Below are 15,495 nucleotides of genomic sequence, written 5' to 3'. Positions count from 1 at the left end.
TCTTGGAATTATGACCATCTTTATCTCTTTCTAGAATATCTGTCAATATTCTTTGTAGTGTTTGTTTGTTTTGTGGTCATGAATTTCTTCAGTTGATTTTGTCATGGAAGTATTTTATTCCTCCATCCATTTTACAAGATAATTTTTCAGGGTACATCATTCTAGGGTGGAAGCTGTTTTCTTTCAGGACTTGAAATACTTCACTCCAAGATCTTCTTGACTTGATGGTTTGTGTTGCAAAGTCTGCTATGATTCTGATGGGCTTTCCTTGAGCTATTTCTTTTCTCTGACAGCTTTTATTGTTTTGTTCTTGTGTTGAATTTCTTGGTTCTTAATTACTATATGTCTTAATTACTATATGTCTTAATTACTATACTTTATTTTGGTTATGGATAAATGGAGTTGTATATGCCTCAGTTATCTTTATGTCAGATTCCTTTCCTTTGATTGGAAACTTTTCTGCTATTACTTCTGCAGATAGTCTTTTTGCGTCATTTGTGTTGAATTCTGCTTTTTCATTGACACATAACTCTTTTATTGTTCTTCTTTGCATCATCTTGTACCTGTTGAATTGTTGTTTTCTAGTCCCTTGTTATTTTTAAGAGATCTTTTCTTTCATGATCATTAGCTTCCTACCTATCTTCAAGGTCTGAGAGTCTATCTTTAACTTCCTTCAAGTGGTTTTGCCAGCTTTCAGTGGAATTTTTAATTTCCTGAATATCTCTCTGAATCTGTTTTATGCATTCTAATTCTTTCGTGTATTGTTCATTCACGATTTCCATCATTTCCTTACATTCTTCTATCTTTTTATATATGTCTTCTTTAGATGTGCTCAAAATTTCTTTCATTATGTTTGTTATTCTTTTTCTACTTGAGATACTATTTCTTTTTTTTTTTTTAATTTTATTTAAGGAGAAAAGAAAAAAAAACAGTGAAAGGGTACAAGTTATACAGATTTACAGGAAAAAAATGAACAGTAGGAAATCACTAGTTAATGGATTACATATTGCCATCTTAGAAATAATTGTTCAAGTCACAAAATTAAAGCTTGTAGAGTGGACATTCCAACAATGATACTGCAAACAGTTCTGTTCAATGATCCAATAAAACTCTGTGATATCATTTTCTATCGTATACACTTAAATATACATGCAGTTATATAGTTTAGAGCACTTTCTTTTCCTCTCTTTTGTACAATGACTATTACACATTTTGGGTTTCATTGCTCCCATGGTTCTTATTGCTTTTTTGGAAGAGAGTAAAACCAAATGTGACATAACAGAACAGAATCGGTCAAGTCAAAAGGGTGGACATAATAGATAATGTAAAAACATAATACAAGGTGATCAACAGTGGTTACCATAATGCCTCCCGCTATCTCTAATAGAATTGCCTATATCATTAGTTATAATACAATTGAACAAAACAGTAAAGAACAAAACCGACAAAACCAAACCATTGGAGACATTGTAGGTCTTCAAAAGTAGACAAAAGTCAATGAGAATGGGCGTTATAATGAATCTCATTATCTTCACAGCTGATGCCTAAACTTTCGAACCTGATACTATCCAGCAAAACAGAATAGGGGAACATCAATCAAAAACAAGATGGTGAGAGTAATACAGGGCTTCAAATCGAGATAATAGAAAGTCAAAGTGGGTTACTATAATATATCCTGCTATTTTTTCCCTTTAATTAAACGGATAAAAATAAAAAAGTAAATAATGGAGTGGAGATTGAGATAAAAGAGGGCATAACAGCGAAACAGCGCAGATCAAAACATAACCATTTAAGCAGAATAATGTTTCACCACCAGATAATTCCGACCCAAAAGTAGTTACCATATTGACTCTTTCCTTGAAGTCCTTGAGTACAACTTCATATACTGTAGCATTAAGTATATCAAAACAATGTAAAACCATTTAAGAGAATGACAGCATTACAGAGTATTTAGAATCGACTAACAGAAAATGAACAATGGTTTCTGTATAATCTCCTTGTCTTTAAAAGGTTTTTGCTTATACTATTGTACATAATAAAATCCAATAAGATACAACCTATTTAGACCATTGGAGACAGAAGAACAAAAGCTAGATGAGACTTCAAAACAAGATGATACTAAATCAGTATTACCTATTAAGATGTCATTTTCTCCAAAATAGCTGTTCCTATCATCCAATCTTCTCTGCCTCATTTCTGTTGAGCTCTTTTTCTGTCAGTAGCTGTCAGTTTGTCTTCTTCATTTTGTTCTCTGCTCCATTCGTTGTTGCCTCCCCGCCACTATTTCTGGGTTCTTTGTATTTTTCTTTTTTTAGAATATCCTGCAATACTTTCTGTAGAGTTAAATTGGTGGTTGCAACTTCCCCCAGTTCCTCTTTAACCTGGAAGCACCTTGTTTTTCCATCAATTTCCAGGGACAGTTGTGCAGGATATCTCAATCTTGGCTGGAGATTATTATCTTTCAAAACTTGAATTATTTCCCCCCACGCTCTTCGTGATTTGATGGTTTGTGCAGAGAAATCTGCTGTAATTCTGATGGGTGTTCCCTTGTAAGTGGTCTGTTTCTTGTCTCTGACAGCTCTTAATATTCTGTTCTTGTATTGAATTTCTGGAATTTTTATTATTATATGCCTGGGTGTTGCCCTGTTTGGGTTGTAGGTAGCTGGGGTCCTGTATGCCTCATACATCTGAGTATCTTTACCTTTTGCTAAATTAGGAAAATTCTCCTGGATTATTTCTGTGAGTAGCTTTTATAGTTCACTTGTTTGTGTCCCTACTTCTTCTTTTATGTTCTTAATCCTCTTATCATCTTCTTGTCTTTGTATTATTGCTGTTTGTTTCTTTGTTATTTTTAAGAAGTTTTTCATTTCATTCTCCCATATTACAAGTCTGCCCTCCAGTTCAGATAGTCTGTCCTTAGTTTCTTTCAAGCTGTTATGCCAGTCTTGGATAGACTTCTTGGTTTCTTGATAGTCCCTTTGAACCTGCTTCACGTACTCTATGCATTCTCTGTTTTCTCCATCAAACAATTCTCCCCTCTTTTTCTGTTCTTCCACTCCACCATCTGTTTTTTCTTGGGTGGTGCTTAGCATTTCTCTAACTATTCTGCATACTTCTAGCTTCAGGTCGTTGATAACTTCATTCCTGAATTGGTCTATGAGGCTCTCTATATGGTGCTTAATGTCTATTGGTGCAGTGTCTGCTATTGCCTGTTTCTCAGAATTGGGGGCCGAGGAGACTTTCTTGTTGCTACCTTTTCCCATATTCTCTGTTCCTTATATATGCAAGCTTACATAGGAGGCCCAGCTTCCCTCCCTGTCAGCCACAGCCTGATCAAATTGCGCTGGCTAGGTGTTCCCGCCCACCGCTGCGCACCAGGGAGTTACGGACTAGGCAGCCTACGCAGGAGTCACCCCTCCGGGCCACTGTCAGGCTCTGGGATCTGGGTTGGGCCAGCCTACCGAGTCTGCCAGCAGCGTCACACAGGCCAGGCACTTTTCACCAATCCCGTCCGAGAGTGGTATGTGTGGCTGGAGTTGCCACCGCGCCCTGCTTCCGCAGGACTGCCCGAGCCCAGAAAGTCCTCCGCTGGAGTCAAACTGTGGTAGAGTGTCAGTTTCTCTCACTCACCTCACCACAAGTCAGTGCACGCCTCCCTGTCCGTCCTGTTTTCGACTCCGTTCACAGACTCCCATTCTCAGAGCTTCTGCGCGTCTCTCTCCTTGCTGAGCAGATGTAGAGGCAGCCAGCCGCGGCGTGGCGGGAAACCCAAATCGCGGCTTCCAATGGCGCGGGGTCTAGCCTCCACACCGAGGCTTTTCTGTTCCTGTTTTAGCACCAGGACTGCATTCCAAGTTGGTTTTTCTCAGCCCAGTTCGTTCCTGAGTCAGCAGAGCATATCTCTACTGGCTTATGTCTCCTTAGTCCGCACCATTCCTGACTTCTGAACCAAGCCTTTCAGAGAGCCTCCGTAGTATCTGCTATCTGTCCGCCATGTTCTCCCGGAAGTCGAGATACTATTTCTGATCTAATTTCCTCTATAGCCTCATGGTGTTGGTTTTTTATTTCAGTTCCTATTACTTCACAACTTTCTGTTGTGATTTCTAGTATCTTCCATATCAGTATTTCTTGGGCTTGTTGTCAGCAGGCTAGAGGCCTGAGACTGCATTTTGCTCTTTCATTTTGTCATTTTCCTAGGTTCCTCCAAATGATCTGTTTAAGTACAAGGTGATTCCTAACTGACTGTCCAATGCTGTAAAGGTGTGGGCTAGGTACTGGGGCTCCTCTGACCTGAGGTTCCCAGCATGATGGAAGAATGATGAGTGTGGCTTCTGCTATCGCTTGGCTCCTGGAGCTTCTCCCAGATGGCAGAGGATTTCTGGGAAGGTCTCTTCTGGATCATACTTCTCCCTGGGGTTCCTGGGCACTGCTCTGGGCAGGGTTCAGCTCCTCCAAGTCCTTTGTGGTTCACCAGGGCAAATTTCCAAAGTGTGGCACCAAAGCCTTGTGCTAGGCTGGGTGGAGCTTGGAACCTCAGGGCTAGCTGGTGCACTCCCCTGATAGATGGCTCTGGGGCTCTAGGCTGGGCTGGGCAAGGCTCAGTACTTTCAAGACTAGTGCTTTTGGCTGCATGCTCCCACTTTGGATTATACTGAGATGCTGAGCTGGGCAGAGTTTGAATCCTCTGGAATCCATGTGGCTAGCTGGGGTGCACCCCTGAAGTATGGTGCTAGGTCCTTGCACTGGGCTGGGGGGATCTCAGAATCTCTGGGACTTGCATAGCTGGGCAGGGAACAACCTCCTCTTTAGTTTTTCTAAGCAATGTTTTATAGTCTTCAGTTTATAGGTCTTTCATATTTTTGTCATATTTATTCATGGATATTTCATATTTATTGATGTTATTGTAAATTGTGTGGTTGTCTTTTTTCAATTTTTGATTTTGTTGCTACTATATGAAAATACAAAGTGATTATATTCAATCTGTTCAATGTTATATTATGCCACTTTGATAAACTTACTGACTCAAATAACTTTTTAAAAATAGATTATACTATGTTTTCTACATACATGGTTATATCATCTGAAAAAAAATCTGATGTCTGCCTTTTCAGTCTGGAATATCATATTCCTATGCCTTCTTTCATTTAATAGGGCATCTGATACTATGTTAAATTGAACTACTGGGAATAGTCTTGCTTTTTATGTTCCTGATCTTGGAGGGAAATCATCTGGTCTTTCATAATTAGGTATGAGGCTAGATTCAGATTTTTCATTGGTTCTTTTTATAAAGTATAGGAAGTTCCTTGAATTTAAAATTTGTTGAGAATTTTTAAATCACCATAAATGAAAACTATCTTTTCACATGCATTTTTAAAAATATAGAAATCATTATTATCTTAATCTTTGTTCCACTATAAATAATGTGTTTTCTCCTTACTGCTTTTAATATATTTTCCTTTATCATTGGTTTTGAACAATTTGGTTTAGATGTGTTTTGGTATGGTTTTATTTTTCTTGTGCTTGAATTTATGAATTTATAATTTTATTGAACTCAGAAAATTGAGGCATTATTTCTTCAAATATTCTTCTGCTCTCTTACTCCTTTGATGACTCCTAACATGCATAAATCCACTTGAAGTTACCTAACAGGTCACTGATACTGTATTCATTTTTTAAAACATAAATCATGAGGTTTCCAGTGTGATTTCTGGGCATAAGCACTCTTCTGATCCTACATGTGTGCCAAGAATTCTTACCTCTATCCCGCTGGGTGATTCTGTTCCTAGCTGTAGATAATTTCCTCATATTCAGGTGTTTAACATTATTCTCAGCTAAAAAGTCAGGAGAAAATCTGCAAATCTTCAGAGCCTTCTGTCTATATATCTCTTTCTTCCTCAGTATTCCTTCCTATAAATTCTACCCACCTTGTTCACTCCAAACTTTTAGGTCCATCTCAAATCAGGGGGTCTTCCAGACCCATCTGGGTTACCCCACGTGCACTATGAATTTGAATTAATCTTATAACAGTAAGCTGGAGTAATATAGGGCTTACCTTACTAATCTCTCATCTTTCAGAAATCTCTGTTCTTTATTTTGTTGAAAACCATTGCTTTATATATTTCCTTCATTTATTAGTTGTATAGGGTTATGGGGTGGGGTAAATCTGGTCTTGTTACTCCATTTTAGCTGGAAGTGTAATTTGGTCAAAGCATGTTTATTTGGAGAATGCAGGAAAGTACTGCTCATTAGAAAGATAGAATGAGAGAGAGAAGGAAAAAGGAGAAAAAAGAAAGAAGAGAGAGAAGAAGAAGATTAGCATGTTTATTTGGAGAATGCAGGAAAGTACTGCTCATTAGAAAGATAGAATGAGAGAGAGAAGGAAAAAGGAGAAAAAAGAAAGAAGAGAGAGAAGAAGAAGAAAATAATCTAATTTTAATAAAAGACTCATTGGGAATTAGAAAAAATTAGAAAAAAATTGGGTAGAGTTTTTCATGAAGCTAAATTTGTTTCATTTAAATGATATTTCCTTGTAACAAGATAATCTATTTGTTACTTTTTGTGTTTGAAAAAGACTTGCATTTGGTTATGTTACTTATTTGTCAAAGTTAAAAACTGGCAACTCTTCCAAGTTAAAAAACAAAACAAACAAACAAACAAAATAAAACTAGATTGTGAAATTCCAAAGTCTAGAAAACAGTGGTTGAAATGGGAAGTTAAAAAGTGTTGAACTCCAGCTTAGAAATTATTGATTTCTGAGGTGACAAAAAACTGAGAACCCTTCATTTTCAGGGCAAAGCACTAATTGGTGCTCAGTGTGGGTTTATTGAATGCATAAAATAATTTGTGACTATTATGTAGCTCCCAAGACTGATGGTTTTGCAGGTCATAGAAATTTCCAATGCAACTCTCTCCTTAATTGATCTGCTTCATTAAAATGGACAGTGTATAGCTAATGGGCTTTGATATAGGTTATTTGATACAGGTTATTTCACTCTGCTGTAAAAAGTCATTTTTCAAGGTATCTGAGACAAAAGTCCTAGTCAGTTGGCAGGGTCTTAGGCCATGACTTTAAGCACAGAAAGGAGTATGGCATCAACTGGTGAAACTGCTAACTTCTGAGACCACGGACACAAAACTGACAAAGAACTGACCACTCAGACATCTGCCCTGTGGGCTATGATGCTGACTGCTCATTACAATCACTTGAGTTTTTAAATCACATGGAATCTGAGTTTATGAGTGTTTGAGCTCTCAATTAGCCAGGTGTGGGACAGGGAAATTGTAATGCATTTTAAGCTTTAGATAATTTTACTGTGTAGAAATTGCAAATCACTGCAACATATAAATAATTCCTGTCTTTCTTCCTTTGCTGATGTCTCTGATTCAAAGGTGTTCTATTTTCTACTAAGGTAATACCAATAGGAAGTATGCATTAGAAAAATCCAAATCAAGACCATATTGTTAAGTGAAATAAATCAGACACCTAAGCTTAAATATCACATGGTTTCTATTATATGAGAAGCCTAAAGTATAAGTAATTTTTAAAGAAAAATAAAAGATGGATAGTAGGAATTAAAGAGATTGGTCTTTTGCAAATGGAAAAAGATTAGAGATGGAGGGAGGGAGAGGGACAGAAGAGAAGGGGAGAGAGAAATGAAAGAAATTAAGATTATTATGTATATGTACCAATTCCCTGTGATGACTATAATCACTATGTACTGCAAACATGTACAAATAAAAAAGAAAAACCCAAATCAAATGTCAGTAAAAACATCTTATCTTTATTTTGGCATCAATATTCATTTTACTTTTACAAGCTCCATTCTTGTTCTACAGCAGAAAATAAAAGTTGGTAAGCTGTGGCTTAATTTAGTGCACCTGCTGTCAAACTCAAGCATTACTATTTCCATTACTGTCTAAGCCAAAACTCTTTCTCAAACCGCCTTCAATAATTCTCATTGGATCTCCTGGGAAGGAATTTTATTCTCAACATCCTCAAAGGCAGCTGGGTAGAAGGGGATCATGAAGAATGAGGCTTGTGAAAAAGAGGAAATGTAACAGCTCTATCAGTAATTTCTTTGCCAATTACGTTGTCAGTGTCACCATCATGAATGCTCTAAACGTGTAGTTCTTTATCCTGCTTGTTTAGTTTAGTGGCACTAAGAACATGAAATAAGATCCTGGGAACTCTGTTCTCTATTTTGCAATGTTGCCACTGTTAAGGAAATCTGCTTTGGATTTACTACAAATGAGTAAGTCCAGAAACTAAAGTGACTGGAGGAGAAACCCTTTAATTAAAGCATTTTTCTTTTTTTTTGTCATTTTCCTTTTTTTTTATTGGTACCAGGTATCGAACTCACAACTGCCTGCTTTCTAGGCAGGTGCTTATGCCGCTGAGCTAAATCCCCAGCCCTGAAAGCATTTTTCTTTAAAAATCTTCAGAAAAGCCAGAAGTTGAAAATCTTTGTTTTTCCTAAGCATTTACTTGACAAGATCAAAGATATAAACAACTGAATATAATTTTAATTAGTATGACATTACATTTGTGTTTGCCTTCAAAACAAGAGGCTTTAAATATTTTAGGAAGTGGAGATGTTAATATATTGTATATCTATAGCAAATTACCATACTGCACCCTATAAATATGTACAATTATTATATGGCACTAAATTTGCCCTGGAAAAAACTGAAGGCTGAGAAATTGTACTTTTCTAATTCCACAACGACTTCAATGCTGGGGACGCATTAGGATTACAGGCACTGCTGTCTGTCAAATCTTTCTCGCTTTTGTTTTCTGTTTTGATCACTAGATACAGTCTCACATACTGAGAGGAAAGTAAGCCTGCAGTGTCTGAAGGGGTGAGACTCCAAGTGCCCTCTGAAGCTGGTCCCCCCACTCCCAAGAGGATCTCCTTTTCCTTCCGAGGAGCTCGCTTCAGCATCTGATATATCTGAAAAGGTGTCAGGCCAGATGGCAGAAAAAAAAAGCATTCTGAGTAGGGTGTGTGACAGGATATTTTACGTTAAAATTATTTTAATCTCCCTTAGAATTTATCTGAAGTGTGATGCTTTTAGATATGTCAATCTCCATAAAATCTCTTCTATACTATTTATTCTATTTTTAAAAAGTCTGCATCTCAGAAGCCTATGACTAAAAACCAAGAGAATATGTGCTATGAATGTCTCAAATTCTGTAACTTGAGTCCCTGACAAATTGATTTTGAGCAGTGACTGCTTTCTCAACTAAAACTCAGTCCAGATTTTGTGCTATAGCCTGTAAATCATCCAAAATCAATTTATGAGGATTAGGCTGAAGAATGAGGTGCTCACACTTCACCCAAGGTGGAGGGAGGCAGGCGCACTTCTTGGTGCGCTTCATTGTCGCTCTGTATGTGAAGCATTCCTCTCGTTCCTGGTTGGGCCAGTGTTTCTGGAATTGCTCTATTCCAGAGCTTCCCTTTCTGTGTAGGTAAGTCCACACTTTAACTCACATTCTTTGTCCTCTCTTACTAGATTCTCAGTTGTTCTCTTCCTTCTATCCCTTTGGATACCCTTCTATCCCTTCTATCCCTCTTCCTTCTATCCCATTGCTATCCTCTCTGTTTTTCCTGAATCAAAGGTTTTAGCCAATTTTGAGGAAACTTTTATACTATGTTAATAGCTCTTGACATTTTAACGTCATGGATCATTTGACAATTTACAGTGCTGTTTAAAAGAAATAGAAGGTGAGCTTGGCGGGTCTTGAGTCATCCTGTGCTGGCCTCCCCACACCCTGCCATGCTTGTTGGACTCTGGAGTTCTGGGTCTTCTGGTGCCATCGGTTCCAGAGCCTGGGCGGCTTGGGGCGAGTATCCCTGCACCATCTCCCCCCACCCCTCACCCCATCCCAGCGAGTTTCCCGGACAGGGAACTTCGCAGCTCCCTACTGCAACAGACCAGCTCAGCCGGTCTTGAGCCTGCCTGTACCAGGATCCCCACTCCCTGTCGTGCTTGGCAGACTCTGGAGTTCTGGGCCTGCGAGTGCCATCGGTTCCAGGCCTGGGCGGCCTGGGGTGAGTGTCCCTGCACCATCCAGCCAAACCCAGCTAGTTTGGGATCCTCACTGTGCCCAGACAGAGAAATTCGCAGCTTCCTGTTGCACTGGACCAGCTCAGTGGGGTCTTGAACTGGCCTGCCTGACCCCCAGTGACCCTCTCTCAATCAGGGGAACTGGGTGGCCAGAGTCCCAGGAGCTGAGGGCATAGAAGAAGATTTCCAACAGGCCCTGGGGAAGCCTTGGAATAACACTTGAAACACAGAAATATAGGAAAATGATAAAACGAAAGACCATATTATAATCTCAAACTTCCAGCCCATCCCAAGAAACCTTAGAAGCTATGCACACAGAAGAAAATATATGCCATACACCTGAAATATCTGACATAATAGAACCTGAAATAAAGAAGCAACTCCGGGAATTTTAAAGGAATTCAAACTAGAAATAATCTCCCAGGTAAAAGAAGAAATGATAAAAGAAATGAAACAGATACTGAACATATCTAAAGAAGACATAGTTAAAAAATTGGAGGAACTAAACAAAAAGGTAGACTCCCTGGATGAACAATATAAGAAAAAAAAAAGAATACATGAAGCAGATGCAAAGAGATATACAGGAAATCAAAAATTCCATTGAAAGTTGTAAAAGCCACCTCAATGAAAGTGAAGATAGAATTTCAGACCTTGAAGACAGGATTGCAGCTAGTGAACAGGAAAGGAAAGATCTTTGAAAAATAACAAGGAATCAGGAATAATAGTTCAACAGTTGCAAGATGATGCAAAGAAAAAAAACATAAGATTGATAGGGATAAATGAAAAAGAAGGGGACAACATAAAGGATATTTAGAGAAGCAAGAGCTGAAAAATTTCCCAAACATGAGAATGGAAACTGACATCAGGATCAGTGAAGCATATAGAACTCCAAACAGCCATAACCAAAATAAAACTACATGCAGATATATAATAATCACCATCGCAGAAATCCAATATAAGAATAGAGAGAAAAGACAGATCACCTATAAAGGAAAACCTATCATTATCACAGCAGAATTCGCAGGACAAACAATAAAGTCAAGAAGAGCATGGAGTGAAGTATTTCAGATCCTAAAGGAAAATGATTTCCAGCAGAGACTAATGGACCCTGCAAAACTGTACTTCAAAATCGACAGAGAAATAAGAAACTTCCATGACAAAGAACAGCTTAAGAACTTCATGATCACCAAGCTAACCCTGCAAACAATACTGAAAGACAGTTTAGATACATTTAGGAAAAAACCACTAAGCAAAGCAGACAATTAAACAGAACAGAAAGATAAAGATGCAACAGCAGAAAGATAACATGTCAACAATAAACCAACATATAACAGTTATAACCATTAATGTAAATGGTCTCAATGCACCAATTAAAAGAAACAGACTGGCAAAATGGATCAAGAAACAACATCCAACCATATGCTGTCTACAAGAAACCCATCTAACCCAAAAGGATACTCATAGACTGAAAGTCAAAGGATGGAAAACAGTACTTCATGCAACAGGAACCCCCCAAAAAATCAGGGGTAGCTATTATGTTTGCAGACAATGTGAACTTCAAACCAAGAATGATCAGAAGAGATAAAGAAGGTCATTACATACTGGTTAGGGGAAAATTTCAAGAAGAAGAGATAACAATCTTAAATATATATGCACCAAATTCCAGAGCACTCAGTTATATAAAACAAGTATTAGCAGAAATGAAAAACCAAATTAGCAGTAATACAATTATAAAAGGAGACCTTAACACATCATTGACACCAACAGACAGATCAACCAGACAGAAAATCAGAAAATAAATAACAGAACTGAATCACACCTGTGAACAAATGGACTTGATAGATATATACAGAGTATTCCACCCAACAACATCAGAATACACATTCTTATCAGCAGTACATGGGTCATTCTCTAAAATAGACATATATTAGCTCACAGAACATATTTAAATACATGCAAAAGAGTTGAAATTATCCCTTGCATGTTATCAGATCATAGTGCCATGAAATTAGAAATTAATGATAAAAGATACAGCAAAAATCCCACAAACACATGGTAATCAGTGGGTCACAGGAGAAATTAAAGAAGAAATTAAACAATACTTACAAGCAAATGAAAATACAAATACAACTTGCCAGAATCTGTGGGATGCTATGAAGCTGTCCTCAGAGGAAAATTTATTGCACTGAATTCCCATATCAGGAAAACAGAATGAACACAAATAAATAACCTGATGTTACACCTCAAACATCTAGAAAAAGAAGAGCAAGTCAAGCCCAAAGCCAAAAGAAGAGAGGAAATTATAAAAATCAGAGCAGAAATTAATGCAATAGAGACTAAGAAAACAATCCAAAGACTCAATGAATCAAAGAGTTGGTTCTTTGAAAGAATAAATAAAATTGATAAGCCCCTAGCCAACCTTATTTTAAAAAGGGAAGAAAAAGCTCAAATTTATGCAATGAGGAATGAAAAAGGTGAAATCATTACAAACTCTGTAGGAATACAGAAGATCATCAACACCTACTTAAAAAACCTCCACTCTCATAGGTTTGATAACTCAGAAGAAATAAACAGATTCCTAGAAACATATGAAGTACCAAAGCTAGGTCAACTGCTGAATAACCCAATTTCTATTAATGAAATTAAAAATGTCATTAAGTTCTTACCTACAAAGAAGAGCCCAGGCCCAGACGGATTCACTGCAGAATTCTACAAGAAATACAAAGAAGACCTAATGCTGATACTCCTCAAACTCTTCAATGAAGTTGAAAGGGAAACAATCCTTCCTAACTCATTCCTGTACTAGTCATTCTAGTACCAAAACCGGAGAAAGACCCAACTAAAAAAGAGAACTACAGGCCAATCTTCCTAATGAACACAGATGCAAAAATCCTCAATATAATGTTGGCAAACAGGATGCAGCAAATCATCAAGAAGATTATATACCACTACCAAGTGGGATTCATCCCAGGCATGCAGGGATGGTTCAACATATGTAAATCAATCAATGTAACCCACCATATCAATAAAGCAAAAGTAAGAATCACATGATCATTTCTATATATGCAGAAAAAGCTTTTGATAATGTTCAACACTCATTCATGATAAAAACCTTATAGAAAATTGGAATAGATGGTCTTTACCTCAATATGATGAAGGCCATCTATGACAAACCAACAGCCAGAATCATATTAAGTGGCTGAAAACTGAAGGCCTTTACCTGAAAATCAGGCACAAGACAAGGATGTCGCTTATCACTGCTCCTATTCAACATAGTACTGGAAATACTAGCCAGAGCAATTACATAAGAGAAAAATAAAAGTGGTAAAGATAGAAAAAGAGGAAGTTAAATTATCATTGTTTGCAGATGACATGATACTCTACATAGAAGACACCTAAAACTCTGTTGAAAGACTCCTAGGTACAATAAATAAATTCAGCAATGTAGCTGGACACAAAATCAATACTCAAAAATCCATAGCATTCCTATACACTAACAACAAAATCACTGACAGAGAAATAAGAGAAGCCACACCCTTCACACTAACAACCAAAAAAATGAAATATTTAGGAATTACTCTCACAAAAGAAGTGAAAGACCAATACAGAGAAAATTATAACACACTGAATAAAGAAATTGAAGAGGATCTCAGAAGGTGGAAAGACATCCCTTGCTCATTTATAGGAAGAATAAATATTTTGAAAATGCCATTCTCCCAAAACTGCTACACAGATTCATTGCAATTCCAATAAAAAAATACCATCAATATACCTCATAGATCTAGAGAAATCACTCCTAAAATTCATCTGGAGCGAGAAGAGACCTAGAATAGCAAAGACAGTTCTAAGCAGCAAAGGCAAGGCAGAAGGCATCACAATCCCTGATTTGAAGTTATACTATGAAGCAACTGTAGTAAAATCAACATGGTACTGGAATAAAAACAGAGCTGAAGATCAATGATCTTAGATTAGAAGATACAACCACAACTAGAAACACACTCAACCACCTTATCCTTGATAAAGGGGTCAAACATGTTCACCGGAAGAATGACAGTCTCTTTAATAAATGGTGTTGGAAAAACTGGCTCTCCATATGCCAAAAACTAAAACTAGGCTCATGCCTATCACCATGTACTAAATTAAAATCTAAGTGGATCAAAGATCTGAATATTAAAACAGAAATACTAAATCTATTGGAAGACAAGTTGGATAAAAACCTTGAAGACATAGGGGTAGGTAGAAAATTCATGAACAGGAATCAAAACGCATGGGAAATACTTCCCAGAATCAATAACTGGGATCAACTCTTATTAAAAAGTTTCTGCATGTCAAAAGTAAGCTCTAGCATAGTGAAAAGAAAACCCACAAACTGGGAAAGAATCTTAGTGAACTGTCCCTCAGACAAAGGACTTCTATCTAAAACATATAAAGAATTTTTAAAAATCAGACCCCCAAAATTCAACGATCCAATCCAAAAATGGGCATCTGAGATGAATACACAATTCTCAGATGAAGAAATACAAATGGCAAATAAATACATGAAAAAATGTTCATCATCATTACTCATTAGAGAAATGCAAATTAAAACCACACTGAGATTTCATCTCACTCCTGAAAGAATGGCCAGGATCAAGAAAACCACCAACAACAAATGCTGGAGAGGCTGTGGGGAAAAAGGAACTCTTCTGCACTGTTGGTGGGAGTGTAGACTGGTGCAACCATTGTGGAGGCCAGTCTGGAGATTTCTCAAAAAGCTGGGATTGGAAGCCCCATTTGACCCAGCTATTCCACTTCTAGGCATATTCCCAGAAGAACTGAAAGCATCATACCACAGTGATGTATGTGCACCCATGTTTATAGCAGCACAATTTTTAATAGCCAGATCTTAGAAACAACCTAAGTGTCTATCAACTGAGGAATGGATAAAAAAGTTGTTGTATTTTTATACCATGGAGTACTACTCAGCTATAAAGAAGGATCACATTGAGATATTTATAGATAAGTGGGCACAGCTTGAGACCATGCTTATAAGTGAAATAAATCAAACTCACATGTGTAAATACCGAATAGTTTCCCTAGTGTAAGAAATGGTAAGAATACACAAAAGTATGTGGTATGATGATTCCCCATTATATTGCTTTGAAGCCTTATAATGTTTTCATTCATTAATTGGACTGGTTTTATTCTGAGTTGTTTGATTTTATTGTCTGTGATGGTATTAACAATTATTATGAAGAAAACAAGACATCATAATAGCTAGTGCTGGTTTAATATCATCTTGTTTTGAAGTCCCATCAAGTTTTGTTCTCCTTTTTCCATCGGTTTTATCACGTTGTATCTTATTGGATTTCATTATATGTGACAGTATAAACAAAATTTTTTATCAACAAGAAGATAATATAGAAACCATTGTTCATTTTCTATTAG

Source organism: Cavia porcellus, unplaced genomic scaffold, assembly GCF_034190915.1.
Source record: "Cavia porcellus strain 051 isolate PalLab524CR breed Dunkin Hartley unplaced genomic scaffold, mCavPor4.1 scaffold_11, whole genome shotgun sequence".
Lineage (NCBI taxonomy): Eukaryota > Metazoa > Chordata > Mammalia > Rodentia > Caviidae > Cavia > Cavia porcellus.
This window is presented reverse-complemented; position numbering follows the sequence as displayed.